The following is an 11,582-nucleotide window of genomic DNA, read 5'->3' as shown; positions in this document are numbered from 1 at the left end:
GGAGTATCCTTTGCGGAAGTGTTTTATCGACTAAACGTGACGCATGCATTAATTCTCCTCCCCCTTTACATCTTGCCACAGTTTATTAATCAGTATTATTATGTTTATATGTACAAGACACAATATGTACAAAATGTTTGTCAAATAACAACAACTGACAGTTTCAGAATTATATCAAAGCACAAGAAAATGAAAGAAACAAATAGACACTAATATTATACAACGGAAAGCAGTTAATAACTGGAATTCGTTGTTAATAATAACTGGTAATACTGATTAAAATATGGACAAATGTGGTATTTTGTGGAGGCCAAAGCTTACAATATAAATATTTATCTCTAATGTTCAAGAATCCCGACTAAATCCAGCGGCGTCATCATTAATTGACGACGCTTTGAAGTGACGTTAAAGGGAGCGAGGATATATCATTTCACTTGATTCAGTTCCTCCGTCCTCGCGCCTTTCCCTCGCGTCCTTGAAGGGGTGGAGCTATGGCACGAGGAAAGGAAGGTAGGAAAGGAAACAAGGATGCACAAAAAAAGAATTGGGAAGCACCCCTTGTTCACTCTGTATCTTTAACCTGCTGCTCTAAGACAGAAGGTAGATGATCCAAACGCAGCTTTAATGAAAGGGCAATCTACGCTCGTAGACCAAAAACAGGCCATAACAGGTAATCAGTCCAATACAAACAAACAAAGCAGGGGACAGAGGCAAAAGGTTAATCCGGGAAACAGACACGATCCTACAAATCCTACAAACCAAGAGACAAAAAAACAGGGAAACCACTCAAAAATGCAGTGTAACCCTAAACAAGACTTTGCCATGAATGACAGAGTGAACATGCCCTGCGTCCCAATTCGCATACTATCCATACTAAATAGTATTCAAAAATAGAATTAGTATGTCCCAAATCATAGTATGTTGAAAAGAGTATTCCACAGATACCCGGATGGTTTACTCTTTTCCGGTCCGAATTCGAAGTATGAATCGATGGGCACTCCAACGGCTGATATTGCCCACAACTCACTGCGAGGTGGACGGGGATTCGATTAGAACTACAAATTCGGATAAAAAGCATTAAAAAAACTACAAACATGGCAGATGTGCGAGTCCGGCGGTTAAGTAGAGAAGTTTAGATAAAGAGGTTTGAGTGACCAGCTATCAATATTTAACCTGACAAAAATATATTTATTCAGTGTTATCCACATTATTTTTCACCTGCAGCAGCATTGTGAACTTTTGTAATGACTCGTTTGGCCATTAACTTTTAAATGCATCATTATAATTAAACTGCAAACACATGAGGAGAGACTCTGCATTAAAGACCCACAAATGGCAGATCAACGTGCGGCTACATTTCTCTCCGATAGGGTAAGAAATGAACCTGAATGTGGAGGATTTGAACTGTGACGAATCTGACGATGATTGACAGGGCAGTTAAACGGTGACGGGATGCACGTAACTAAGCGTCAGAGTCCGTTAAAGATGGCGAAGTAGTATGTCCCAAAGCTTGCATACTTTTCTGCTATACACTCAAAAGTATATACTTTTTCTTCACAAAAAGAGTACATATTTTTAGGACGTAGTATAAGTAGGCGAATTAGGACGCAGCAATGGTTTATATAGGCTGAGGTAATAAGACACAGGTATAAACAGTGAGTGCTAATGAGTCCAGGCAAAGGATTATAGGTAATGTAGTCTTTGATGGAGTGACCGTCTGGAGTGGAGTGCCCTCTGGTGGTAATTGGGGCACTCTCACTGTGAATCGTGAAAGCATCCATCAAAAAATCTCTATGAACGAGAGCACATTAAATGCAGAAAAATCAACTTAGAGTGTGGCTTTCATTGTCAATTGCGCTTGCTCTTGTTGCTTGTCCTCAAGCTGGCAGCCCGTGTGAGCATTGAGTTTGAGGAGGAGGAGAAGGAGAGGGAAGGGGCGGGGGAAACAACTCTCCAATATTTAGAATTTGGACTGCAGTACCCATTTCAACCACTATCCTACATAACACTAAGCAATGCATTTTCACAGCATTTTGTTTGTTAAAAATGTTCATGATAGTTCACAGTGCATTGACTACACATACGTTTGATCTTAAAAATGTAGCTATTATTAAATGATGTGATGAACATTAAGATTGAGAAATGCTGTAGAAATAGTTCATTTTTAGTTCATGTTAACTCACATAGTTCACTACTGTTAACAAACAAAACATTATTGTGAAGTGCTGCCAAATACTCAGTAGTTTTTAAATTCATTTATTTATTCAATTCATTCTTTGTGTGTAAGGCCTATTGTGTAAACCAATCCCCTTCACGTTTTGGTCGTTTTCTGATAGATCCAGATTCTGATGTTTAAAAGGACCCTCCGGGGCCTTCGGGAGCTAATGTAGGCCTCTTATACAACCCCTCCAAGTCTGCAGGGAGAACAAGGCATTAGCCTTACAGCTGCTAATGGAATCACTTCCACCTGAAGTGATGGACGCAGTCCGGTTGGTTTCCGCTGGGAGAAGAACTGCAGCTGGGCCGAGGAAAGAAGCGTTGCGGCTTGTAACAAATCCACACACACAGGCCTTCTAATTCCCTCCCCTGGTGTCTGTCACCGGCCCTGTTCATCTAGTAAATAACAAGGTTGCTTCTGGTTAGGTCATTAATTATTCCAGGAAATAAAGGTCTGGGACTCTGGGTATAAATGCAGATGAAAACCACAGCCAGCTGAGTGAAGTCATTCAACTGCCTGAGTTCGAATGAAACTCGTATTTTAACAGCAGTGATGAGGTAATGTCACCTAGTTTAATCAAGGTGCATTTGGGACAGGAATAAGAAGGATGATGGAAGGGGAAACGACAGAGGAATCATCTGGACATTGTCTGACTGACAACAGTGGCCCTACTGTCACCCTTGACCTCAGGGGTTCATTAGTTAGAACCAGGTGGAGAAGTAAAGGAGGGGGAGATGTATGGTTATGGTGCAGGAATGAGGAACACTGGGATTGAATGGCCTGCAGTGGTCCGTTGTCAGGCTGGGTGATGGATAACAGATCCAAGCTGCTGTTCTCTGCCCTACTGCAGTCCTGTAATCAGGACTTTTCAGATGAAAAGAGACTTCTCGTGTTGAATTTGGCATAGCGGTTCACCCTCAGGTCCTCTGCATCTTTGGGTCAGCTGAAAAGTTTCACAAATACTGTATGTGTGATTAAAAAATCAGTTCCTATCTTCTCTAATGACCATAACATAAAGAGGTCACATGGCTTTGCGCTCTTTCCAGTAATTCAATTAGTGTCAAAAGGGTTCACCGGACTGCGCCGAGAATGGCCCTGTGCACACAACCCCAGAGGTTAAAGTGGGAGCAGAGAAGACAGCTAGATGGATCAGTGCCTCCGGTTAGCTCAAGCATGAAGATTTAATCAAGATTTTAAAAAAGATGTATTGGCTGCATGTAATGAAATTGTAATGGGCATGTGGCAAACAAAACACAGGGGTCAGCAGGTATATGACACGGATGTTCTGCAGCTCTAGCCCTTATCTAACTCTCTTCCATCTTCTTTGAGAGAATGATTGCAGAATTAGGACGACTGAGAAATCCAGCAAGCGATGAATGGAGGTATGCATGCGATCACTTTTAGAAAGACTGATATAAGTTACCAAACAAGAAAATATGGAATATGGCATGAAATACAAAGTTCTGTCAGATTTGGCCAGGCCAAGTTCTATGTTCAAATCCACAGAAGGGCAATATTATTTCCCACAAAATTTTATATTCCTGTTCTGTAAAATGCATTCAGGGGCAAAAAAAAGTTTAGCAATCAATAAAGCTCAGAGAGCTACAGAAGCACTATCAAACTTAGCAGCTTTCTGTTGGTCAGCAATAACGTGGTGAATCCGTGTGACTACGGTGAAACTAATGCAAAGTCTGCATGGAAAAATACACACAGATTTTGCAACGGTTCTAGTTGGTTACACAGATTTGGTGCGCTGACCAACAGGAACCTGCCCTTGGCTCGATCTGATTTCTGTGTAATCTGTGCTCTGTGCCATTATTGCTACACTACTGGGTTTTTTTTTTTTTTACAATCACTTCAGACCAACGTAATCTTTTTCACTTGCTGTTTTTGAGAGTGATTTATGTAATAGAGCCTGTGCTTTTCATAGCTTTGTCACACACAATATAACATTTCTCTCAGAAGATACCACCCAAATGCAGGCAGAAGAAAAGCTGACTGATCAAAGTGACCCTTCATAGCAGAAACATTAGAAAAGGAGAGAATTTATCTCCAAAACTTACTGGACCCAAAGAGGAAAAATGCAACAACTACTAAATGATATATGACTTGGACTCACGAACAAAATCCCATACATGTCTTCTCATGACATAAAACATGGCAGCTTTAGTTGTATCCCTTTATACTGAAGCAAATCCACTTATTTGCAGCATGTGAACACAGAAATCCACCGCAGGAACCAGGTCAATATGTGACTGTTTTCTTTAGTCAGACAGATTGCAGTATGTGAATGAGCAGCACAAAACTATCACCTTCAACAAGGCACACGATCCATTTGGAATTCCGGACTGCAATTATTCCCTTCCTGGTGCAAGGAAGTTGCCATAGTGACTTGCCCTGAGCTACATCATGGAGTGCAAAGGTAAACACCAAACCACAAGGCAATATCTGACCTGCTGTGCTCCTCAACATTTTTCACCATTAAAGCTGCATGCTTGATATTTTCACTCTCTTAACAGCTCATTTCTTCCACTGCTGTTTTGTCAATACAAATGTGCATATACTGTACAAAGCTCAAATTACCTTAGATGTGGTAACTGTTTTTCTACTGAATACTGAATGAATAATAAAACATTTACTTAGATGTTAAGGTTATAATTATACATGCGTAATGCTGTTTTCTACAGCTTTACAATGTATAACATGAAGTAAATCTCGAATCTGTATCTTGCCTGTGTGATAGAAACAGAGCCATTATGCATGCTTTCCAGAACATCATTTCCGAACATCAGATTAGCATGTAGATTATCATGCAGACTTCCAAAACAACTAACATGCTGAAATATAATATGTTGTAACATGTCCTGGCATGTTCTGCGGTGTAGACAAGTGCACTTTTTTTCAATGCACATTTTGTGACTGACATTGGAATTGTAAGCCTTACACTGACACCTAGTGGGGAATAATGGCAATGACACTACAAGATATGTCAATCTCAGATTGGATAGTATTACATATTCACTGTAAATAATGAAATGGTTTGTTTTGCTTTGATCATCATTATAGCGTTAAACGTGCATGAATTAAATAATGAAGGCATTTCTCAAATACAGGTTTATTTTTACTGTAATATATGAAAATGTACATTATAGAATTTAAAAGTGTCCATAGTTTAAAGGCACAATAAGAAAGATTTCTGGATTAAAATATCCAAAAACCACTAGACCAGTGTTATATATGTTGTTGAATTGTGTTCCATTATCCCAAAAATGTTTCCAAGAATGTTTAATGGGGTGGTTCTGTGTTTTTTAAACGCCATATTTTTCTTATATTTTACCTTTATTCCACAGCGCTGTCTCCACTGTCCTTTGAATGGCTTGTTTCCTTCCCGCTTCTATGAAGCCCATCCCTCCGAGAAAACGCAATGGTCTTAGAAGGCCAAATGTAGTTTCGTGTATTTTTATTTGCTGAAGTGCCAAGCACAGGTTGTCCGGAAACACCACACCCCTCACCATCACGGGCAGAAGTCACATCTGCGGTGACTAGCAAGGGTTTGTGATGTCACCAACCTGGGAAAAAGCTTGTTGTAGTCCAAACCGGCCGTTTTTGTAGCCAATAAACTGCCATAAATTTAAAAGACAATATCTACGTTTGCATTGAACTTTCAGCCCTGTAACTTTGCAGATACAAAAAAGTGAAATCACAAAAAAGTGAAATTTTGTCCCATACTTGATATATTCTGTCAAAGCAATTTCATTACAACCTGGATCAATCTCCAATCTCCAATTAAAACCTTTAAAAAAGACAGATATTTTACTATAATTTTAATTTACATACTGTCTGAATTCTGAATTTTGGTTCAGCTATGTGTCATGCACGGGTCAAATTAGGACAGCCTATGCACGATAATGCTCTTTTAAACCAACAGATGGCACTTCACGGTTGTCCGCCTTAACATCACTATTTGCGTCGCGTCAGCAGAGGGCGCCTGTGAGCACTGATTTTACAATAACACATCGGTCGCGTCTCAGAAGCCGCGCGCCTCCAGGCGCAGTCAAATGGCGCCTCTCCAGAGAGCCACGGAGACCAGTCCGACCAGCTGATGTGAATAAGGACATACACCGTTTCTTTGACAAATTACTCTCTTTCTGTGATATGATTCTGTAAGCTATTATTTCTTAATTTACCTGCGACAAATGCTGACGTATAGGAATACATTGCGCTTAGTTGTGCATGGAGCTGATTATATTTCTATAACGGACTGACAACTGCAGATTCATCCTAAGGTAAGCAATGCATGTAGTGTGGATTTAAATCATTCTAATATGACTGCAGGGATTTGTTTGGGTTGCATGCAATCTTGTATGTCTGTATTTAAAAATGTAGCTGTCGTGGACGTTGTAACACGTAACATGCTGTAGATATTTTATGAGTAGACAGGCGTTTGGGAAATCTCAGCATGCTTTTTCAGGCTGATCCGATTCACATAATCCAGGGAAACTCCATTATATCTTATACGTGTCATTTAAGGAGATGGTCATAAAACAACAGGCTTCCCTATAGGGCTTTCCCTAACCACCAGTGGCTTTAATGGTAATAGTCTAAATGGATGGGTTTAGTTCACTTTAGAAATGTACTTTTAGCAAACCAAGTATAGTTTACTGACGGCTAGACTACTCAGAAAACAGATGAGATCATGTGCACCCTTTCCCAGGACATTGTTCAGTCAAAACATGACCTTTAACAATGTTTGTGGGAGTTGTTGTTCTTAATAGTATGTTATATAATGCTGCCAGTCTACTGTTGATTCATTGGATGAATGTGCTTCCCACCTTTGCTGTTTATGCATGCAGGGTGTTTAGTGCATTAGGAAATCCGTTGATCAATGAGAAATAACAATTTTTAACAAACAAACCAACTTGACTTTTCTGTTATTAATGATTAAAAAATAAACAAAAAACACAATATGTAACCTGATTGTTATTTTAGTATTTATACAGGCTACTTTTATAAAGTTTATTTACTTTTTTATTTATATTTTAAATTATTTAATTTTTATTTTAGAATTTGTTTTAGATGTAATATTTTAATATTAGTATTTAGGTTGAATTAATTTTTTATTTCAGTTATAGTTATAGGTTTGATTTATTTCCAGTTAGTAACTATTTCTAACCCTGACTGTAACCATAAGTGTGGTTCACATCCATCTTTTTTCAGATTTTATAAGTTTTGAAAAATCAGACTCCAGAGTGGCCAAGCTGGACATGTGCCCTATTCATGCATAAACTCCTGCAAAGCCTCTCAGCTTAGTTTGACTCGACTAGCACCCACAGCCTTGGCATTTGTTGCTGTGGCCAGTCTGGGGGTGACCCAGATCATGCTTGATTTAAAGGGTTAGTTCACCCAGAAATTAAAATTCTGTCATAATTAAATTTACTCACCCTCATGTTGTCCCAAAGCCGTAAGACATTCGTTCATCTTCGGAACACAAAATGAAATCTTTTTGATGAAATCTGAGAGATTTCTGTCCCTCCATTGAGAGCTACACAACTGGAACTTTGACTTAGACAAGTTTGTTAGAGATCGTGAAACGAATGAATTGAGCTGTTTAGTCCAAAATATCCAGAAGAGACATGATTGCTTTATATCATATGATGAACAGGCTTTTACAATATGTATGATTGGCTTATACAATTTAGGCTTTTATTCACATAATTAATTTGTGCATTTGGTTTAGTGGTGTAAATGTTGATGGTTTTAACCTAAATTGGTTATGTTAAGACATAACGTTAACAAGTGGAGAAGTTAATTGAGGCAAGTGTGACATTACAGAAGCAGGCTGAGCATGAAAGAGGGGTATTAATGTCTGTTGTAGTACAGCTGATCAGCTCTGAATGTCCCTTTCATGAAATGCACAGGGACTTCCCATATCCGGAACAAACTGTGCCTGCCAAACTGCTTTTTTAGTCTTCCTGCTCTACACACACAAACACTTAAAATATTACGTTAAGGTTATGTGTCTTGGTACAGGTAGACGAATTGGTATTGAGATCACAATAAATAAATTAGCCTATTAATGTGTCCTTTATGATTTTTGTGAGAAATGTTTAGCATCTTTTCAGTCTAGTGAGGACAAGAGGCTGCGGTGACTCACTGCATGCTGATCACCAGCTTTACAAAATATGAGGCGTATTTATGTCTGGTGGAGCATAATATGAGCCTGGTGTCAGACTAATTTTACGGCATTTAAGCGTCACCTTATATATTATATTGTCTTGTACCTTAGGCATAAGAACTAAAATGTATGACTAATAGGGGTGTAACGATATATATCCTCATGTCACAATTTGATGCATATCACGATAGTGAACGCACGATACGATATTACTGTGATACTTCAAGACAAAAAATGTACTGTTGATTAAAATGCTAGATTTGGTATTACATTGGGGATGGAAAAGATTAGGCTTGGACTTGATGTTGATAACCTAATGCACAGTACAATGGTGACGCCTAAAAATATTCATGATTCTGAAACTGAAAATAAAGAAATATTTTAGATGAATATGCTTGCACTCTGTCACTGACTAGATATAGTTAAAATAATGTAGGATTAATGTAAAATAATAATGTAAAATAACTTTTTTACTGGTAAAATAAGACCTTTGGTATTATTAAGACCCAAATAATAATATATATTGGATCACCATGCTATTTACATTACATTTACTTCTCCCACTTCGAAATCATGGATGGGTCTGAAATTGTCATCGTAGAAGCATGTCCACTGTGAGAGACATAATCTAAATAAAAATAAATTCAGAAATCACAACGTATGATTTTTCACTGTTTATTTGTATGATACAGCTGCAAATAAGTATTTGAACAGCCGAGAAAATCAATGTTAATATTTGGTTAAGTAGCCTTTGTTTGCAATTACAAAGGTCAAACGTTTCCTGTAGTTTTTCACCAGGTTTGCACACACTGCAGGAGGGATTTTGGTCCTCTCCTCCACACAGATCTTCTCTAGATTCTCTATTGGGTTTAGGTCTGGAGTCTGGCTAGGCCACGCCAGAACCTTGATATGATTCTTACAGAGCCACTCCTTGGTTATCCTGGCTGTGTGCTTCAGGTCATTGTCATGTTGGAAGACCTAGCCTCGACCCATCTTCAATGCCCTATCTGAAGGAAGGTGTTTGTTTCCCAAAATCTCGCAATACATGGGCCCGTTCATCCTCTGCTTAATACAGTGCAGTCACCCTGTCTCATGTGCAGAAAAACACCCCCAAAGCACAATGTTACCACTCCCATGATTCACAGTATGAATGGTGTTCTTGGGATGGTACTCATCATTCTTCTTCCTCCAAACACGTTTAATGGAATTATGATCAAACATTTATATTTTGGTCTCATCTGACCACATGACTTTCTCCCATGTCTTTCTCCTCTGGTGCATCCAAATGGTCATTGGCAAACTTAAAGGGTCATGAAACACCAAAACACTTTTTTAAATTGTAAACAGATATGTATAGGCTGCACATACTTAAAAACACTAAAGGTACTCATTAATGTTATTCATATGTGAAAAAAAGTTATTTTTGCATTTTTCAGTGATTTCTGTCTTCCGGTTTGAAAAGCTGAGTCGGACGTCACAAATGCTGACGTCAGTGTGTGCTTTCAGCCAAGTATGGGCTGCTGGGCACATGCTGACGTCGACCGATCCGAGCGATTCTCGATATATATTAATGACATAAAGCTCATTCAGTCCAATCACTGCACTGTAGTATGCATACCAGATAATTTAGTTAATATGCATGAGACAGTCACTTCTGTCAGGCTCGTCGTCCATCATTATTGTATGTTAGGGAAGTTTTGAAAGCAGCGTCCAGAAAAGTCAAGGAGGAAAGTGAGGCGTTATGCTGATACAAAGTAACGTAAGGGCGCCGAGCGATCTGTAACCTGGCGCCCTTATGGTGCCCTGGTGCCCTTTTTGTGGAAGCCTTTGCTACAAAGGCTCTGTAAAGTAAAATTAACTTGAGGAATCGCACGCTGAACCTGCAAGCGTTGACTATCTAATGTTAGGAGTGCAAAATAACCGATCTGTAGGCTAATGAACAATATTTTTGATGAAATATCAACAAGAACGAAAAGCCACCTTTTTGTTTTATTTGTGGTCATAGACATGCACTAAACCGCAGTCTGCCTATTTGGACAAATATAGATTTAGCTGCCGAGTGACAGCGCGGATCTTCACGGCAACCCAGCGCAAGTGCTCTGTGCTTCAGATGCGCGGTCGAGACTATGAAACCTCAAACCCCTTCGCTTTTACCCCGATCTAGAATTATGCTGCCTTCACGTGCCATCGGAAATTTGATAATTCCGACTTCTGAAGTTCATGTGCAATTTTTACCTAGGAAACTCGTATTTACGATAATTCCGAGAGCACCTGAAGGCATCATTAGACCTCTATCGCATTTGCTAGCATGTTCGTGGGTGGTTCATGTTATCACGTCGGCACGTTGTTCATCTTGCCCAACAGCGTGCATATTTGGACAAATATAGTTTAATTATCACATGTTTGCAAAATATTTCGTCATACAGAATAACATTTATTTATTTTTATTACTCTGGATTAATACTGAATTATGCTGATTTGAAGAGCTGAAAACTTGCGATCTCTGCTGCACGTCACGTCTCAGAGCTCTCATTCTCTGTACTCATCCCTCATTCAATCTCACTGTTGTAAACAATCCCAACGTGTGAACCAAGAACATGTCTCCAAGAATGAACCACACACTCATGAACCAAGAATCGCTGTAACTGCTGCTGTTGGCATCGCTAATCTTAATGCACCCAATGACACTCCCCTTTTTATGCAAACCATTCCCTCTTTCCACACAATTCCCATCCCACCTTTTCACAGTCGACCACTCCCCTTTTAAGAAGCCTTTTCAAATCAAAGGTGTGAAAAAACACCGCTGCAGCGGGGGGGTTTCATGACCTTTTAAGACGGGCCTGGACATGTGCTGGTTTAAGCAGGGGAACCTTCCGTACCATGGATGATTTCAAACCATGATGTCTTAGTGTATTACCAACAGTAACCTTGGGAACGGTGGCCCAAGCTCTTTTTAGGTCATTGGCCAGCTCCTCCCATGTAGTTCTGGGCTGATTTCTCACCTTTCTTGGGATCATTGAGACCCCACGAGGTGAGATCTTGCATGGAGTCCCAGTCCGAGAGAGATTGACAGTCATGTTTAGCTTCTTCCATTTTCTAATGATTGCTCCAGCAGTGGACGTTTCTTCACCAAGCTGCTTGGCAATTTCCTCGTAGCCCTTTCCAGTTGTGGAGGTGTACAATTTTGTC

The 11,582-nt window shown here is 39.5% G+C and overlaps 1 protein-coding gene across 1 annotated transcript in view; it reads left to right on the top strand.

Moving 5' to 3' along the window:
- The first annotated feature begins 6,221 nt into the window (after window positions 1-6,221).
- Window positions 6,222-11,582, top strand: part of rnf144ab (ring finger protein 144ab) — a 75,508-nt gene continuing 70,147 nt past the window's right edge. Inside the window, exon 1 of the mRNA XM_067417558.1 lies at window positions 6,222-6,504. The gene's annotated coding sequence lies outside the window, so the exon portion shown is untranslated. The remainder of the gene's footprint in view (window positions 6,505-11,582) is intronic.

Source organism: Pseudorasbora parva, chromosome 15, assembly GCF_024679245.1.
Source record: "Pseudorasbora parva isolate DD20220531a chromosome 15, ASM2467924v1, whole genome shotgun sequence".
Classification (NCBI taxonomy): domain Eukaryota; kingdom Metazoa; phylum Chordata; class Actinopteri; order Cypriniformes; family Gobionidae; genus Pseudorasbora; species Pseudorasbora parva.
Note: the sequence above shows the minus strand (reverse complement) of the source record. Positions and strands in the feature narration are given on the sequence as shown.